Source organism: Rhipicephalus microplus, chromosome 3 (assembly GCF_043290135.1).
Source record: "Rhipicephalus microplus isolate Deutch F79 chromosome 3, USDA_Rmic, whole genome shotgun sequence".
Lineage (NCBI taxonomy): Eukaryota > Metazoa > Arthropoda > Arachnida > Ixodida > Ixodidae > Rhipicephalus > Rhipicephalus microplus.
In genome coordinates this window covers 156619817-156638617 of record NC_134702.1, presented here as the reverse complement: position 1 = coordinate 156638617, position 18801 = coordinate 156619817, and positions in this window count along the sequence as shown.

Sequence of the window (18801 nt, the reverse complement as noted above, 5' to 3'; positions counted from 1 at the left end):
TGATGCCAAGTTTATGTTTTCATTGACTTCCTCAGGCGGCTATTATATGCTGTGACAAAAGAGTGGGAGCGAGCATGGGCGCAGCATCTAGCGGTTGGTCAGAGCCTATCTTGCTGGGTTGTGGAGAGGCTAGAGTGGCCACTCTTTATATAGTATGTTTCTCTATGCAGTGCTCTCCTAGTGCTCGTAGACTTGTGCTGCGTTGCTACAGAACAGTAGCCCTAGGTGCCCTTTAGCTCTTTTATAAGGGAGGCTGGCTGCTTGGTGGCTGTGACTAGCTGTGGGTGCACATGCATCGCATTAGAGTACAAGTCATAGTGCGTGCATGCTCGAGTGCTTCAGTATTTCTTTTTTCTTGTTCTGTTACGTTGGATCGTATTCATCATTTCGTCAGAGTATTTATGGGAGATGACTGTGGCTATCACTGGCAAAGGGCGGTGTTTTGATGCAACCATGAGCATAACGACCAAACAGTTGTGCCGCGCTACGTCTCGATTCTTTGTTTCTAATTTTATGGGGAAAAAAAAACGTGGTTCATGTTGTAAGTGTATATCTACTATGATGCTTTTATTTTGCTTTTAGCTGAAACAGACTATCGTTGACTAGCACCGTATGCCACCTTGAGCAAAAGACAATGAATCCCTATGGCAACAAGCCATGAGATGCAATCGAAATGTAAAAGTACTTGTTGCCAAAGCGTCCACATCCTGTAAAACCAAGCTAGTAAAACAGAGGATCGCAAGATAATTAAATGAAGAACCAACTAATACTTCACAAAACAGACTAATGCAGTTTAAAGAAGGCAGCTATGCTATTGTAGTTATGCCACGCTACTTCAAGCAGTCTCCCAAAATGAATGCAGATAATTGTAAGAGCATATCGCTAGGAATCGACAGTTTTTATATTTATGAATTATGGAGTGCGGCATGATAAGGACACCTGTCCAACCAGCACCCGTCATATCAACAAAAAGTCCCTAGCGCTAGCTTTGGGGAGCAAGACAATGCCAATCTAGATGTGCTAGGGAAATAAGTTTCCTCGCTAGGTACACCGCACATGCGCGTGGCTACGTGTTCGGTACTCAGAATCATTCTGAGAGTGCCTGTACCCTATTTTATAACTGTCTGTTAGTATAACGGGCCAGTCACCTAACTCAACAAATTAGCAGCTGTACTCAGTAGAGGGCTCGTCGCTACAAATGTGTTAAGCTATTTACTATGGCCTTTTGTGCAATTATGTGCAATAAGCCCCTTGTCCCACCTGCCCACTTGGCGCTACCAACTTGTACCTTGCTCTTTCTCCACCTCACGTGGCCGATGTTTCTTTATGATATCCATTTTAACCTCCTATATGATTCTAATTCATGAAAGTAGCGGAAATCAGCTGGGTTACCTGAATGGGAAATAGTGTTTGTTTTCGGTCTCTAAATTTAGTTAGTTTCTGGTATTTTACATGCTTGACCATGATATATATCAACATTGGCCATGCCATTATGAGGTACTTCAGAATAAATCTGAGCAGCTGTCCTTCTTCAACATTCTCCTGAAATGGAGAGCAGTCCTACATTTCACCCATAACAATACGTGGCTGCCTTGGGAAACCCTCATCGTGAAGCTCAGCAGCGCGACACGTTACGGGTCAAGTTTCCACAGCGGGCATATTTCCAAATTTGTATGCCTTCTGCATCATTGACACAGTACATGAGATGCATATAAAAGCTCTTACTTCTTGTGCAAAGTAAGTTTAAACACATTATTCTAGGGCCAAGTATATGCACATTGTATGGTATGGCTGAAGCAAGTATAAACATGACACTACTCAAGTGCCGTGACGCGCCACACTGCAGTTGCAGAAAACATCCTGATAGACTACCGAATCGCCTTTGTGTGTCGGTTCAGCGTCTACTTATGTATAACAACTGTTTAATGGTTGTGGTCAAAGTAATGCTTCCTGCTGCTTTGGTCAGTACAATGTTTTAATGCAAGTGAAAGCTTATGCGGCACCTTGGTCACCATATTGCTCTGGACGTAGTCACGCACGCATAGAGCAGCAGTTTTCAATAGGGTGGAGGTGTGTGCATATTGTTTAGTGCACTAGGATGGTTTGGAGAAACCAGTGTGGTGTTCTGGCAGGTGGTTAGTTCATGCAGTGGAAAATGCTTTCTGCACACTGCTGTCTTCAAGTCGCGCTCAATGTTGTATTTAACGTACACGGCCAAACAGTGCCGGCAAGGAACACTTTTTTAGAAAAGATGGTGCAGCTGTTTGAGTGGCTTTCAGGGGATATATTGCTTCTCTGCAACAATATTAGGCCACATTTCTCCATTTGAAATTGCATTGTGGTATAGATTCGCTGTTCTTATTACCTTGATATCATTTTCTGTAAGTTTGCATAGCTGTTTTCTATTTACTTCACAAGCGAATGGGATCGCCACTTTAGCACATGCCTCTTCAACTTTATTATTTCTGGAATGGTTGTGTAAGACACATGTCTTCAGCAGAGTCACTGAGTGTGCTGGTTTTCTTTCAATATGGCTAGAGAAATCTAGCAATTTTCTTATAGCATATAGCATCATGAAGCTTTGCTGATGATTGCAATGCCGTCTTTATAAAGCGGTTGTTTGCTTCAACTCTTCCAGTCTTGTTGGCTCCACTCGTGAACTCTTGATCACAGATGTAGTGCAGCTACATTTTTTTAATCGATAGGCGATTCTTCTCTAGGTATGCTGTTGAGTCTTTGCTTGTGAGCCATGTAAACTCTGAGTGTGCGTCTTCAAATTTGCTTGCACTAAGAGCATGCATTTCATTGAATGTTTTATTGGTTTTATTGTGATCTTCATTGGACTGTGCTAAGTGGCTCACTTTTGTTCTGAACGCTTTTATCGCATTAAACTGGCACAACTGTATTGATGGAGCAGACGCGAAAGCATTGTGTATTGCGCTTATTTCGCGATAGTCCTTGTTCACGACTACGTCACCTGTATATTCATAACAAGAATTTTCCTTCACATGGAGGTCGAGCATTTTGGTGATGTGTTGACACTGCTCAGAAGCAAGAAAAAAAGCAGAAACAATCACTTGACTTTATCCACACCCGTCTTGCAGGAAAAATACAAAAATGGGCATATCCAACCTGTTTGTTCTATATGTCAAACAACGGCACTTTTGGGAAGGACTTATATGCTTGCCGCATGTGCGACATTTTTGAACAATCACAATTTGCAGCTATTCCTTCTCATCGGTGATTGGTATATTTTTGCGTCAAGCTATTAACAAGACTAGTCTATTTCGTTCGGCTTTGTCATGGCTGTGATTATTTTGCATGACATTGTATAGATCCTGTGTGTACCACCTTTCCTGTTGGTAAAAGCAGGAAAAAAGGACATGCATGTCTGAATCGGGAAAAAAAAATGTCCAAGTCCCAATTGAGCAGCCTGAAAGAAAGACATGCAATCATTAAGGCAAAAAATACACCGCAAAAAGAAAAAAAAAGTTACATTTTTGCTACTTGGGTAGAGAAATGAATGCGAGAGCAATAAATTAGGACATCCCACGAAGAATGACAAGCAGTTCGATACTTTGAGCACAACACTGCAGCACAAGGAAGTACGCTGGAAAAGAACGCATATGTATTCACAGGACAAGTGTGAACTAACAACAGTCGTAGTTATAACATGCTTATACTTTAGAAACACGCTGCGAATATCCACAATGTCAAATTTCCCGCTGTTTGATTTTTCTGTTTCTCATAAACTGCGGCACGTGGATTGACCTTTCTGCGTCTCGTGCCATGCAGTGGCGTGTGACACCAAGTGTGCCCCATTTTTTTTTTTTGTATCATGAGTGGTACAGAAGGGGGCCACTTTTTGTGCACGTCTCAACGGCAGTTTTCAATTCGTAAACAAGAAATGTAGAAGCATTTGGGATAGAACATACACTCAAGCTGTTCTGAGGTCTGTGTACCGCGAGCGCTAAGTGGTGCATATGAATAGCTCACCGTTATATGTTGCTTTTGAATTTTTCTCTTCCGATTTAATGCCTTTTTTACACGTTTAAGTAGATATACATATACTGGAGATGATGGTGATGCCGAAATTCAGCCGAGACTGTCTACATAACTGCTCTCACAATAAAAAAAAAGCTTGTGGGAGCCAGTATTTTATGCGTGCTGCTGCCCAGCTATGACAGTGGGCAACCTGTTAGGTCAAGCAAGAGGTGCACATACATGCATACAAAGAACTAGCCTTTAGCTATAGGTCTATTAAGTGTTTGTTATATGTAAATAGATTGTGAAACAAACATATATGCATTCGTTAAAAAAAAAAAAACTCTATTTAAACACCTGAGGGACTAGTTGATCGAAGTCCTAAGACCCCCCTCAACCAGTCGGCGGCTCCACCCAGGTCGGCACAGGAAGGTGAAGAACCTCCACATGACCCCGGCCGGACCCTCCAGACAGCCAGTAGTTGTTGACCCAAGTGCGGGTCGTGTAAGCTCCGCTGCCACGCATTTTCATCACATAAATCAGCGCCCACATACACAGGGCACTGCCAAAGCTTGTGGGTTAGCGAGCAACTCTCGAGGCCACAACAGACACTCTTGAAAGTTCAGCTCTATCCTATGATACGTTCATGGGCAGAGATATGTACTCGCCTGTAAGAGTCTAAAACTGATTCTCTGGGCTCTGTTGAGCCTAGCATTAGGAAGGGGAAAATGCCTCCAACTAAGCTTGTAGCTGGACGCAGCCTTCGACTCAGCTTGACTCTGGATGTAATCTCATGGAACGTTGTCAAATCATCCTTTAGAAGTCAATGTCCCTCTCCACCCAGACACTTCACCATCCCCCACAGTTTGTGCATTCACGTGAAGGGTGCGAGTGCTGGCATTAGGATTGACCCCCTCAACGTGCCCTGGAAACCAAGAAATATTTTGACCACCAATGCATCTCGCCTGTCTGTGACCACTTCGAATGAGCCTGGCCCCCTGCTGTGAAATTAAACCTCCTGAGAAGGACCGAACGGTCGATCTTGGATTTGAGTAAATCACACAAGGCACCTTTGCTGCCTGAAGAGCTAATGCAGTGGCGACTTCCGCAATTGTCACTTGATCTGTACAGACTGAAGCATGAGATACCAGCTGCCCTTTACCGTCAATGACTGACACCCCAAAGGCCCGCCGCGTACTGCACTGCGCAGCATCCACGAAAAGCACTGTTTCAGTTCCACTACCTACTTTTAAAAAAATAGCCCGAGCTCGAGCTTCATGGCGGCCTGCATGGTGCACTGGATTAACCTTGCGCGGAATAGGATCCGCCGTGATATCCTCCCGCTCATCACGTGTGAGCTGAACTTCTTGAGACACCGCTACCCTAGGAGCTGCAATGCCAGCCTGGTCCAGGATCCTCAAACCAGCTTTGGTGCTGGACAGACGTGCTACCTGTGCCATAAAGTGCGCTTCAATCAGCTCATCAACCGTGTTGTGCTAACCAAGCTTTATAAGTCGCTCAGTGCTAGCAGTCTGTGGAATTTCCAGAATCCTCTTGAGCCCGACCCTTACGAGCATATCAGTCTACTTCTCTATCCCAGTTCATTGCAAATATGGAACTGTATAATTAACACGACTATAGTAAAGTACCGATCAGGTCCCCCCCCCCCAGCGTAAAGATAATCTGGTAATGTTAGGAAGGAGGCTCTTGCTCGTAACTGCCCTAAAATTGAAGATGGCGGCCACCCCCTTCCCCCCACAGGAAGGAAATGCAACACATTGAAACAAAAAAGCTTTTATCAATGGCAATAATTCTCATTTAATTACTCTCAAAACCATCGAATGATTCTTCGGAGCCAGAGCTGAAAACTAAGTCTAGGCATTTAATTGCAAGTCTTCAGGATGCTCGGGTGCCACGGCGCCGATGACTGACAGGCAGTCATACAGCTTGCCATCTTTGGAACCGTCGAATGCGTTCGAAATTCCGCACCACTTGAACGAGCGCAGCACTGTCTCTAAGATCACAGCGGCCCAAGCCTCGGACACAAAGTTGAGGGCTTCCTGCTGCGATGGCTTTCGCATATTGCCTTTCGTGTTCTTTCTTCTTTTATCATGAACATTTCCCAAGAACGCCGTAGGTTCTCCTTGAATGGCCTGTTCCAAAAGACGTTGGCTGGCTCCAGTAGGCTTGTGGAGCGTGTAGGCACATACACAGCGTCTGTGTCATGTTCCGCTATTGCATCTTTTGCTGCCTCAGTCTTGTGAATAGGTGCCTGATCCAGCACAAGTAACCACTGGACATCATCGTTGTTCGGCCCCCACACCCTTGCAAGGCACTCCTGCAGTTTATCAGACGTCATCCAACCATTTTTCGATGCTTTGACTGGAACATTAACTACAAAAAAAGAAAAAAGAAAAATCCAGTCAACTGAGGCCTCTGTAATCGAGCACAATTCCTTACTATTTGTTACTTTTCCTCGTGAAAACAAAAAGAAAAAATCCTAATGCAGACACTTCGTCACTCACCTGGTATACTCACCTGGTTGGTATCTTTCCACTTGGTTCCTTAAAAAAGATAAAAGCTGGTAGTTTGTGGCCGCTTGGGCATGCTGCCAATGCAACCGTGAAGCCCCTGCGGGCGCAGCCAGTATTGTCAATGTGCGCGGTGTTCGCCTCAATCACATTGTTCGCCCTGCTCACCGGCGAGTCCATTAGGACCATCGTCTGGTCCATATTACAAATGTGTGGTGTGTAGTCGTGGCATGCTCGCAGGCTATTCGCAGCGGAGCAAAATGCCTTTGCTGCCTCCGAGTAATCGTCAGGTGTCTTCTGGCTCTCGTTTGTGGATTGGTGCATTGTCACGCCAAACCGCTGCTTCCACCTCTTGATATACTGGCTTGATGCAGCAAAATTTCCTAGCTGCAAGCTCTGGGCTATTTTGACAGCTTCTTCTGAGAGCAGTCTGTTACTAACAGCACGTCCAGCCCTCCTTTCCTGCTCGAGGAACTCAAAAAGAGCGTTGTCTACTTCCTCACTCAACATTGGCGCTCCGTTGCTCAACTTACGCCGAAGCTTGGCTGTGCCAATGTTTTGTTGCACCAAGCTCTCGAATTTCCTGTCCCACTCGTGGACCCTCTTTCTGTCAATACTGAAATGGCAAGCTGTCACGTGCACATTCCTTCCGGCCTGGCGATGCCATTGTACAACTTCAACTTTTTTTTTGAACTGTATAAAAATGCGTGTCCGAAGTCGCCGCTGTCATGTTTGGAACCTACAAACGACAATAACGAAATGGCAGGTGTCGTGCCAATGCCAGCAAATGTAGTCAATGTGGTCACATACCAATTTTTGGATTGGATTTTGGATTATTCAAGAGCGTAGCCGTTGGCACAGTTTCGGTTTTAGCGTTTTGGTGCGAGTCAGCAGAGAGTGGCGGGTTGATGGGGGGGGGGGGGGGGGGGGGAGGGTGGGCACTTGCTCGTTAGAGATCGAAAATAGGAAATATTCACAGTATATGAGGGGGCACTTACACGAGTGGGGGCGTTTGATTGGTATTTTACGATAATAAAGAATGCATAAAAAATCCGTAAAAGCAGATCCCCTCTGAAACCATGTAATCCGAGAGATAAGGTGCAAGATGTTGCTTGCCTGGCCCCCCAGTCGCTCAATGGCGCCTCTTTTACAGCCTCGCGTGTCAATCCACAGACTCGGGATCATCATAGAAGTCACTCTCTGAGCTGCCGACCCCTATCAAGACTGCAGCCTTGCCTGGGAATAAATCTATAGGCTCAAGGTTCTTCGTGCCCTGGCGCACCTTCCGAAAAAGTAAGAGCTCAGACTTCTTCGTAGAGAGGGCAAGGCTCGTACCCTCGAGAAAACACCCCGTGACGTTCTGCGCCTCCTCCAGGGACCCTTCAAGCGTTGCCAGAGAGCCACCCTTACAAGGCGCGATAATATCAGCAGCATAAATAGCATTCCCAATGCCAGGCGCTCTTGCTAGCAGTTCTTACAGCCTGTGCAGAGCAATATATAAGAGTAAAGGGGACAAGACCGACCCATGCGGCGTGCCCTTCTCTCCCAGCTAATACTCCTCACTCAACCTGAGCCAAACCTAAGAAAAGATTGCGTGAACAGACAAAAATTACTTCTGAAATTTATGCACGAGATTTCTCTTAGGATGTGCTCATGAGCAACTGTATCAAACTCCTTAGCAAGATCCAACGCCAAGATACCCTTGACATCACGCGTATGATTATCCAGAACAGCCCGTTGAATGAGAAGAGCATCCTGTGTGGACAGCGCTCGCCGAAACCCGACCAGATTGTGTCTGAAGAATTCATGTTGCTCTACATACTCCGTGACCCGATAAATGAATGAATGAATGAACGAATGAAACTATGTTTATTCCATGAATCGCATGTTCTGCAACGTTGCCCAGACACAATGTGAGTGAAATTTGACGCAGGCTGTCTACATGCGGAGGTTTATTTGGCTTAGGAATAAGTACGACCGTGGTATTACGCTACTCAATAGACACCTGTTCAGTGGCCCATACGTTATTAATCTCTTTTGTAAAAATCTCAATCACCTTATCATCATGGTAACATAGGAGCCTATTTGTGATCCAATTCAGACTTGCAGTCGATTTATTGTTTTTGAACAGAACATGCCTAATTTCTGAGACGGTAAAAGGAGCATCAGGCTCTGGCCTGTCCACAACCCCATAATCGCTCAACACCTGATTCTAAGTGAAATTTTTTTTTTCCTAAGAGGCAGGTACTGGGTGATAAGGTCACGGACTCGGTGTGCCTCCGTCATTTCTAAATGCAACTGCTTCCAATCCGTTGCCTGACAAGCCGCCCCCTTCGATGCCTTGTCATTAAGGAGACTTGAGCAGCTCCCACCTGCTACCGCTGTGCATTTGATTATCCAACTTATTATCTCTATCCATTGTTGCCCGCAAATCTCTTTGGCGTAAGTCTCAATTTCATTATTGGGCAAGGTTATCCTCGCCCTTAGGCTCTTTTTAAGCCTCTGGGTACGCCACTGGCTAAACAGGCCATTTTTAGCTTCCAGCAATTGTGCCAATTCTGAATTCCTTTTCGGAACTTAAAGCTGCGTTTCAGTCTACTTCATAGCCCTTTCTAGTGCCCGTTGCAGCCGAGAGAGAAGCCCTACAAAATCGTCATCTGAGGCATCCTCCCACCTAATTCGCCTGAACTGAAGAGATACCAGTTTACATAGCTGTGCTTGAAAGTTGGCGGTGGCCGTATCCCGATAAGTGTTTCTAGAATTTAGTGATCACTGCCTAAATCCTCCTGCAAGTTGCCCCACTCCCCGTCCACATCTCTAAGCCATATTTGTTTTCCAGCCCTTCGTGCATGCCTACAAAGCACTGAATGCATTTATTCATCAGATTCTTTGCTGTCGGACGAACTATCTACTCCAGACGTGAATGCTTCCTATTCAAAGCTAAGTAAATGCTTAAGAGAGGCCTTAATGCAATCAACAACCGCTAAGGACAAAAAGTATTATAGAACACCAATTTGCCCATGGATGAATCGGCCCATTTTAGAACAAATAAAGAAAAATTTTTGGCATTCAAAGGTAAAAATGCACAGGAACAATGATTATTACTTACAGTAATTTAGAGATGCCCGTAATAAAGTAACAGCGATGATTCGAAAAAGAAAAAAATAGAATATTACACGACCTTGATAACGAAATATTCAGGTGATTCACAAGTAACGTGGCATATTATAAATTCGGTTCTTAAACCATCTGCAAGCTACATCACCATGCCAGACATTGAGGTTCTGGGAATATCATTAAGTACCCTAGTTTTAACGTTTAACACCTTCTTTTGCACCTTCAGTTCTCGACTGGCGGCCGCGGTGATCAGCGATGAATACATTAAATACCCTCCTCGTAACCCTAACACATTTAAGTTTACTTATATAACGTCTAGTGAAATTACAGGTGTAGTTTGTGGTATGCCAGTTAAATTCTCAGTCGGATGCGATATTATACCTTCTTTAGCGCTGAAGGAATGCATCGACATCCTTTGTGTGTCTTTTAGAAAAAATCTTTATCATTTTATACGTCAACCTATTCCGAACTTCTTAAATTGTCAAAGATTATCCCGATTTACAAGGCAGGTGACAAAAACATACCAGAAAACTACCGTCCTATTTCCATTTTAAGTATCACAAGTATTGTGTTTGAAAAATTAATAGTTAAACGAATTATGTGTTTCCTAGAACACGAAAGTATTCTTATAACCTGTCAACATGGGTTTAGAAAGGGCAGGCCAACCGACACAGCTGTTTTATCACTTTCCGAACTTATCAATTTTCACCTAGATAATAGCAGAACAGCGTTAGGTATATTTCTAGATATAAAAAAAGCCTTTGGTACTGTCAATCACATTATATTATTAAATAAACTAGAATGCTATGGCTTTCGTGGAGTATGTTTTGAGTTCTTTAAAAAGCTATCTGGAAAACCATAAACAAACAGTGCAATTAGCTAACACCCAATCAGAGTTTCTTAATACAACTATAGGAGTACCCCAAAGTTCTGTTCTTGGACCAATATTTTTCTCACTGTTTATTAACGACTTGCCTAGCGTGGTACAAAACTTCTCGATATTTATGTATGCTTATGATACAGCTCTTATATGCGCTCAAGATTCTTTTAACCAAACCATAGCATCTGCGAACTTGGAGCTTGTTGATATCCACCAGTGGTTCTCTTCAAATGGACTAACATTAAATACACAGAAAACCAAGTACATTGTGTTTACTTTACCTCGCAAAACCCTTGAGGAACACACATACACACTCACACTAAATAATTCATTGCTGCAAAGAGTACATATGATAAAATACCTAGGTGTTACCCTTGATGAAAATTTTAACTGGAAACCTCACATTGCCGAAGTCTGCAAAAAATTGAGTAAAGCTTGTTTTCTTCTATATGAATGTCGAGACCTTGTTGATTTGCCGACTTTACGTGTAATTTACTTTAGTATATTTCATAGTCATTTAAACTACTGTGTTGTCACCTGGGGTCACACATACCGCACGTACCTAGAACTGATAATAAAACTCAGAAAAGAGCAATACGATTTATAACGAATTCGGACTATATGGCACACACACTACCACTCTTCCAAAATCTAAACATCATGCCGTTCAACACACTAATAGATTATAAAACAGCTCTCATGGTCCATTCAAGTATAAACACTAACTATCCAGTTTCCTCAACAAATTTTTCATGTTCCAATTATGAAAGCCGTAACAAAGTAAAAGGAAAATACCTGACTCAGCAAACAAAGAGCGTATACGGTAAAAGAAAACTTACTGCTAATAGAGTCGCCGTGTGGAATAACCTTACACAAGAAATAAAACAGAATAAGAATTTCTCTCTTGCACTAAAAAAATATTTATTAAATAAAATATTGACGCCCAATAATACAATGCTAGAAATAGTTATATCAAATACATTTTCAAAAAAAGTTATGTAGTGCACTATTACAATACTTACATACATGCCTATCTGCAATTATGTAATATGTATGTATGCATTAGAATCTACTTTCTTTCAGTCCTTAATCAATATTGTTATGCTATACAGATACATGTCATGATTAGTTTTCATATATCACAATGCACTCAATTATTTGTTGTGAAGTTTGATATGTTCTCAAACGATGCCTTACATACCTTTATTTTTCTCTTTTTTTTTCTGCCTGCATCCAGGATCGTGACCATTCGCCAAGCACTCTAAATTCATTACGTTATGTTCAGTTCTCCATGTGTAAAATACTTGCATTTGTAAACTTTCTTTTGTGTGTAAATGACAAGCCCTTTTCTAAATTACTTCTTTAATGAATCCCAACTAGCCTTTGGCAAGGGATTCAGATGCATTTTTTTACACTGTTGTATACTGTACACTATTTTTATGTCAATAAAACTCAATTCAAGAAATACCAGGTCAGGAGTGATATCTCCCTTAACCGAATCTTCCCTTCTCTTCGGAAATCTAGGATCAGTGATAAGCGTCAACCCCAAGCCCGATTAGCTAAACGCGCACCCTTAACAGTACTGCGGACGTGTTCCCATTCCATATTGAGAGTGTTAATTCTCCTGCAACAACCAAGGCCTTAACCCCAGCTTTCCGAATCGCAGCCGAGCAAAGTCCCAAAGTATCTTTGCCTATTTGAGGGACAAGTGTATATATTCAGAACAAAAATACAGGCCCGACATTTCCGACGCCGAATAACCTCCACCAACTGGGATTTAAGCCCAGACTTGTATTGAGGTATATCATACGAGAGGAAAAACACCTTTGCAACCAGGATTGCTATTCCTCGTCCCGTGTCTCCACGGCTGGCGACAGCTTGGTACCCGAGAACGATCAAATCTTCCCCCATCGATGGTTCCTGTAAGAGAATGACCTCTGGCCTGTGTTCTGCCGATCGAACCAGCTGCACCAGTGCAGCCCTACGCTTGCTGAAACTGGCACAGTTCCGCTACCAGAACCTAAATCTCCCCAGCGTCCCTGCAATGTTTACGGAGCACACATTGTCATATCAACAGTTGCGCTGATCTCCCTGCTAGGACTTGGACCCCACAACTGCAATTCAGCCACCACCTCATGTCTACCCTTAGGAAGAGCCTTTGGACGCTCCAACATCGTGATTCTACCCTCCAAAGAGGACAGAACATCTATCATATGATCTAACGTTGTCTCCATATGTGTCAACCTATCCTCTACGCCAGTGGTTCTGAGCCATGGATGTGTCGGGGACCCCTTGTGCACTGGTGAAAGTGATGGGGGATCCCATGCAGCGAAGCGGAGAGAGAGGGGGTTCGTAAGTAAATTGCCACAACTGGAGCATGAAACAGGTACCTTTTATTGCTACCAAAACATCAAACAAACATGCCACATCACTTTATTTCACACAGTTCATCAATACGTGGCACAGTCGCGCTTAAACAGAGTTGCATATCTGCAGCCACATTCAGCCTGTTTCGGTATTTACATTTAAGTATGCAAGTCTGTAAAAAGCATGCTCGCATATTTCGTAGGAATCTGTAATAGAAGCTTTACAGCCGTCTGATGGAGAAGGGGGAACATTTCGGCAGTCCCCAACTAAAATGCCTCAAGGCTCACAGTGGCAAACATTGCCTTCATGACTGTGTTTTCCTGAAACTCCATCAGCTAATTTTCAGCTTAAGCGCACAAACAATATTAGCTGTGGGCTCCTGAATACGTTGGAGCTTTCATCGATGGGGAGGGAAGGCTTGCCAGTGGATTTCAATTCATCAATTACTTGGTCCTGCACATCAGATGCCATTTCTCTGATACTCCGTGCCACGGTGTCGTTCGAGCACAGTATTTTGTCCAGTTTTTTCGTATGCTCTTTCTCTATGACAGCACCGACGACGGCCTTCATGCAGGGCATAAGCAGAGTCTCGCAGATGGCGTGGGGCTTCATCTGTTTGGCCACGTGGTAGCTGAGCATGTAGCTTGCCTTGATAGTATCTGCAGAGCTTGCCAGCTGAAACGAAAGTCTAAATTTGTACATAGAGTCTATGCTACCCGTCACATAAGACGGCTTCCAACTCAACTGCCGCGACCGCAGCCATACTTTCTGATTGCTCCTAAGCAGAGGCCAGGGCCCTGTGCTTGGCTTTACGGCAAAGGGGGCCCACCTTCTTCACGATCGCCCTGTGGCCTTTCCTTGTACGATTCAAAAGCCTTCTTGAGTTCTGCCAAATCCCTTCTCAACTGTTTATTCTCAGCCTCGAGGGCATACAGGAGATAGACATATCACTTTTCGTCAAAAGTGGGTGCTTTTCTGAGTACATCTGGAAAGTTTCTGTGCTATGGGAATGCAGTCAACCTCTGTTATTTCTAACATCTGGCTGGTATGGCATCCTGTGATGACAATGTCCCGCGACTGCGCAAATTTTTTTCTGTGCGTAAGTTCAGCTAACGTAACCTACAAGGTTAGCTGTTTTTCAGCTGCACAAATTAAGAGAGCACAGATGGATTGCAGCTCACCTTTACTGTGGTTGTGTGCCAGTAGCAGTGCACCTTTGTTCCGCATCGTGTTTTTACAGAAATACGTAGTGTTTGTGTACTTGAGCTTCTTTTGCGAGCGTTACAGTGATATAATTAGCCATGACTTGACATCTACTTTTTTGTTGCTTTTACTATGAGGAGGTTAACGTTTTGCTGCTGGAATTCTCTAAAGGCGTGATTAAAATGGCTAAAACAAGTGAATCATACGCCAACCTCGAATGCCATGCCGTTCACTACGCTACAGCCACTAGCAACAAAGTGAGTCGGAAAACCTATGCATGGCGGCTTTAAAAAAATGCGCATGGCCTGTGTGACCAACCAGCCCGTGGTGAGGGTGCTTTGTTTTCCGCTAGACAACATGATGTTGTGCGTATGAAGTCAGTCTTATTATTGTTAGCTGTCTTGAAATTACAGGACGATTTTGCCTGTTTCATGATGACATCTGCCATTGTTTTTCAACTGTGTAAATGTTTTAAGCAGATATGTAAAGGTTTATGACAGGGGGCCAAGAACCTGTGTGAGTTTGTTAGTGCACATCATGACCTTCAGTACCTTTTTCTCTTCTTTCTTTGAACACATGCCTTACTTTCATTGTAATCACAAGCATGCAGCGTGGGCATGTCTCGGTGGCCATTGTAACTATGCAGCTCACGGCGATCAAATCAGCCAATGATTGTGGGCTGCGTGTTTGTTACATCATCATCTTGGATTATAACATCATCCTCAAAGGAAAAGTGAGAAATTTCTTGTTGCCTTTGAAGATTAATTGTAAATTCTGGCTTGTGTGCTGTGCTATATTGTTCGGTTGACAGGTTCTCGGGTGCTTTGGCTACCAATCGGCACCATTTTCTGACAATTCTCAAAAAGTGTTGCTAGGCCCGTTTACAACTGCTTACCTGATTGGCTAAGCACATTAAGGCTAGCACTTGAAGTCACCTTAAGTGCTTTTGCCATAAAAGTGAATTTGGTATGCATGATGTATGCTTTTACTGTTGAAACGGCTTTTGTAGCTTACAGACTTGGTGACATTAAGTTGCAGTATTTCAACGTCTTTTAAAGAGCTTGACATCTCGTGGCCAGCATGTGTGAGTAATATTGTTACGGGAGAATAACTTTACTTTATAAAACGAGGAATAAACTCGGTGGTGGACAAGATGGCGCCCAGTTGGCTCACAGATCTGACAACATCGTCCTCCTCCTCTTTTGTCTTCTTCGTCGTTCTCATCCTACCGTTACATGATTTCCCCGGCGGCTGGAGCACCGACCCGGTGCTAATCAGGAGGCACTGGAGTAATACGGTTTGAGTCGCGTAACATGCACTACGTCAGTGTGAGGGTGAATGATGGCGGGGTCCGTAGGGGTGATTTCGTATGTGACGTCAGTTACTTGGCGTAAGATACGGTAGGGGCCTGAATAGCGTGGGAGTAACTTCTCCGAAAGTCCAACGCGGCGCGAGGGGAACCATAACAGAACGAGATCTCCGGGTGTGAAGTGGACGTCACGATGGCGGGCGTCGTATACGCTCTTCTGATTGTCCTGGGAGTCCAGTAAGCGTCGTCGAGCAACTTGGCGTGCCGCTTGGGCCTTCATTATTGCATCACGAGCGTACTGAGACTTGTCATTTAGTCCGGCCGGCAGGAGGGTGTCGAAAGGTAGCGCAGGGTCACGGCCGAACAACAGAAAAAAAGGAGAGAACCCAGCGGTGTCGTGTCTGGAAGAATTGTACGCGAATGTTACAATATTCCTGTATCTGCAACAATCGATCTATGGCACGTAGAGGAATCATTGGCACTTATTGTGCATGCTTAGGAAAATAAGTCGCTGACATCTGTAGAAGCCAAAGCAGCTAGTGTCCGAAAAAAAAAAAAAAAAGACAGGACTTCATTACTACGAAAGTGAAGAAATTAAGTGTACAAGTAGCCTTAAACGTCCGCAGTGTGTGCATGCACGTGTTAGTTGTAAGATCCCTTTTTATTTTATTGGCATGCTGCCCGTGAAAGATTGCGGCAATGATTTGGTGCCTCATACTACAGGCGTACTAGATCTGGATCACTGCTGTGAAGCGAAACAGCTAGCATCATGTTGAATACGTGCAGTACATGTACTTGCTCGTACACTTTTGCTGGGCTTGTAGTTTTTCCTTTTGATTGGAATTATCTACTGGCAATGGAGCTCATAGTTTGCTGTTGGAAATGGAGATCTATGCAGTCTGAAAACACCACACCGTCACAATTCCCTCATTGTTTCGTCATCTTAACAGACACTTCTCAACACTTCCCCTTGTGCTGGTTGTTCTCGTATCCGAAGCCGCCGCAGGGTACCTAAACTACTTCTTCCGGAGTCCCAGAGCAGCTGCTTGCCGTTGCTAACTTCGCGGGCTTCGGCTAACCTTGGTAGTTCAGAACAATGTGGCAACAAGGTGCGAGAGTATTCGGCCGTGAGCCTGGGCACCTGGATTTGAGATATGCGAGCTCTGGTATGTGGCCCCGACAGTTGGGCGAGTTAGCATGGGTTCAATGTTATGAAGGGTACAAAAAAAAAAACACAGGACTCACAAAATGAAGGAAACATAAGGACGGGCACCGGGCTCACAACTAATTTTTATTTAATTTGACTCGCACATATATACAGGCACGTGGTCCCAAAAAACAGGTGATACAACACGCAAGATTTTGTCATGAAATCCTGTTCAAATAAGATATATTTTTTTTTTGTTTCAGGGCAATAGATGAGAAACACTGGTACATTAGTTATTGCTATAATTGTGCAAGGCCTCGATTATCTCCAGAGTTGTCTGATCATTACTCCTGGTGATTATGCTAGTTTTTTCAAACTGAGGGACGCACCCACACTCCTTGCAATGCGCAACTACATGTGGAAGGGCGTTGGTGCAACAATTAGCCTCGGGTTCCCTCAATCTCAGATTGACGCACCTACCGGTTTGTCCTATGTATATAGCGTCACAAGAAAAAGGAAGCCCATACACAACCCTTGTGGCGCAGTCAACAACCTTGGAACGGTGGCTGACGCCGCATCCTACAGTCTTCTTCTCATTTCTTTCTTTCATTTTTTTGCTTACACGTGTGCATATTCGTTGCAGCTTGTTAGGCACTGAAAAAAAAGTGCCCTCTCACCAAATTGGCTCGACACGTTTTTCAGTCCATGTGACATCCTATGCACATCCGATACTACAGCTATTTTCTTGCTATTTTTCAAGTTGTTGTCTCTGTTCCCTTCATAATTTAGTCATTTGATAAACTTTTCACACACTCTAGTTACTACACGTTCCGGGAAGCCAGCGCGCACCAGCTGACCTACTTGTCTGAAAACGCTTTCCTTAATCTTATGATGGCATGTCTTCTGGAAAGCCGCCCTCATGCATAAAGTGGCTCTTCCATCCTCTATTTTAGAGTTGGCTGATGAGTAGTTTAGAATGCCTATTTTGGATCGGGGCCAAGAATTTTTACAAAGATGTGCGGGCTTTACAAAAATCAACAGATGCAGTAATCTTGTTTTTTGCTGCTCCGGAACCTCGTGTGTGAACTTGAGGCCCCTACCATCCTGCTTGAGCAGCTCTGAAGTTGCATTCATTGAAACTGGACCAGGACTGTCATCCATAATGACCAAATAATCATCTAAGTACCGGGAGATCCTAATGTTCTGACCTTCAATACACCGCTCAATACCCTCGTCTACACATCCTAGAAAAACATTGCTAAGGATAGGGGTGATTTTATACCCTATACAAACACCTTCTTTTTGTATATACCAGTTGTCTTCGAAACCAATAATATTGACACGTGCTTGAGTGAGCCCAAAGAGCCGCCTACCTTCCGCGGATCGACCTACGAAGACCCGGAAAACTGGCTTGACATTTACGACCGCGTCGCAGCCCTCAATAAGTGGGACCCGGACGACAAGCTGCGTCATGTGTATTTTTACCTGGAAGACGCCGCAAGGACTTGGTTCGAGAACCGCGAGTCAACGCTTCGAACCTGGGACGACTTCCGCGTTGCTTTCCTGCGCACCTTTGCAAGCGTCGTGCGGAAGGAAAGAGCCACATCACTGCTTGAAACTCGGGTGCAGCTCCCCAACGAAAACGTAACGATCTTCACGGAGGAGATGACGCGACTTTTCCGCCACGCCGACGCCGACATGTCTGAGGACAAGAAGGTTCGCCTGCTTATGCGAGGAGTGAAGCAGGAGCTCTTCGCCGGACTGATCAGAAACCCGCCAAAGACGGTACAAGAGTTCCTCTCTGAGGCTACCACCATCGAGAAGACTCTTGAAATGCGGACCCGCCAATACGATCGGCGCATGTCACCAGACGTCGCAGAAGTCCGAGGACCCTGCCCCGACGACCTGCGCGAGACCATACGCGCTATTGTTCGTGAAGAACTGCGCCGCATGTTGCCATCGTCTCAGCCCCAAATCGCCTCTCTCGAAGACGTAGTCCGCGAGGAACTACAGCGCTCACTGAGCGTTCCTGAATGGCCACAGCCCCAACCGGAGGCGATGACCTACGCCGCTACTGCACGACGACCTGTCGCCGCTCCTCGCCAACACCAGGACCCAACGTCTCCGCAGTTTCGTCGCCAGCCACCGCCGCCACCCCCGACGCATTCCCGCTCGCCAGTAATCCAGCGCTCGCCGAGGAAAACTGACGTTTGGCGCACCCCGAACCACCGCCCACTATGCTACCACTGCGGCGAAGCCGGGC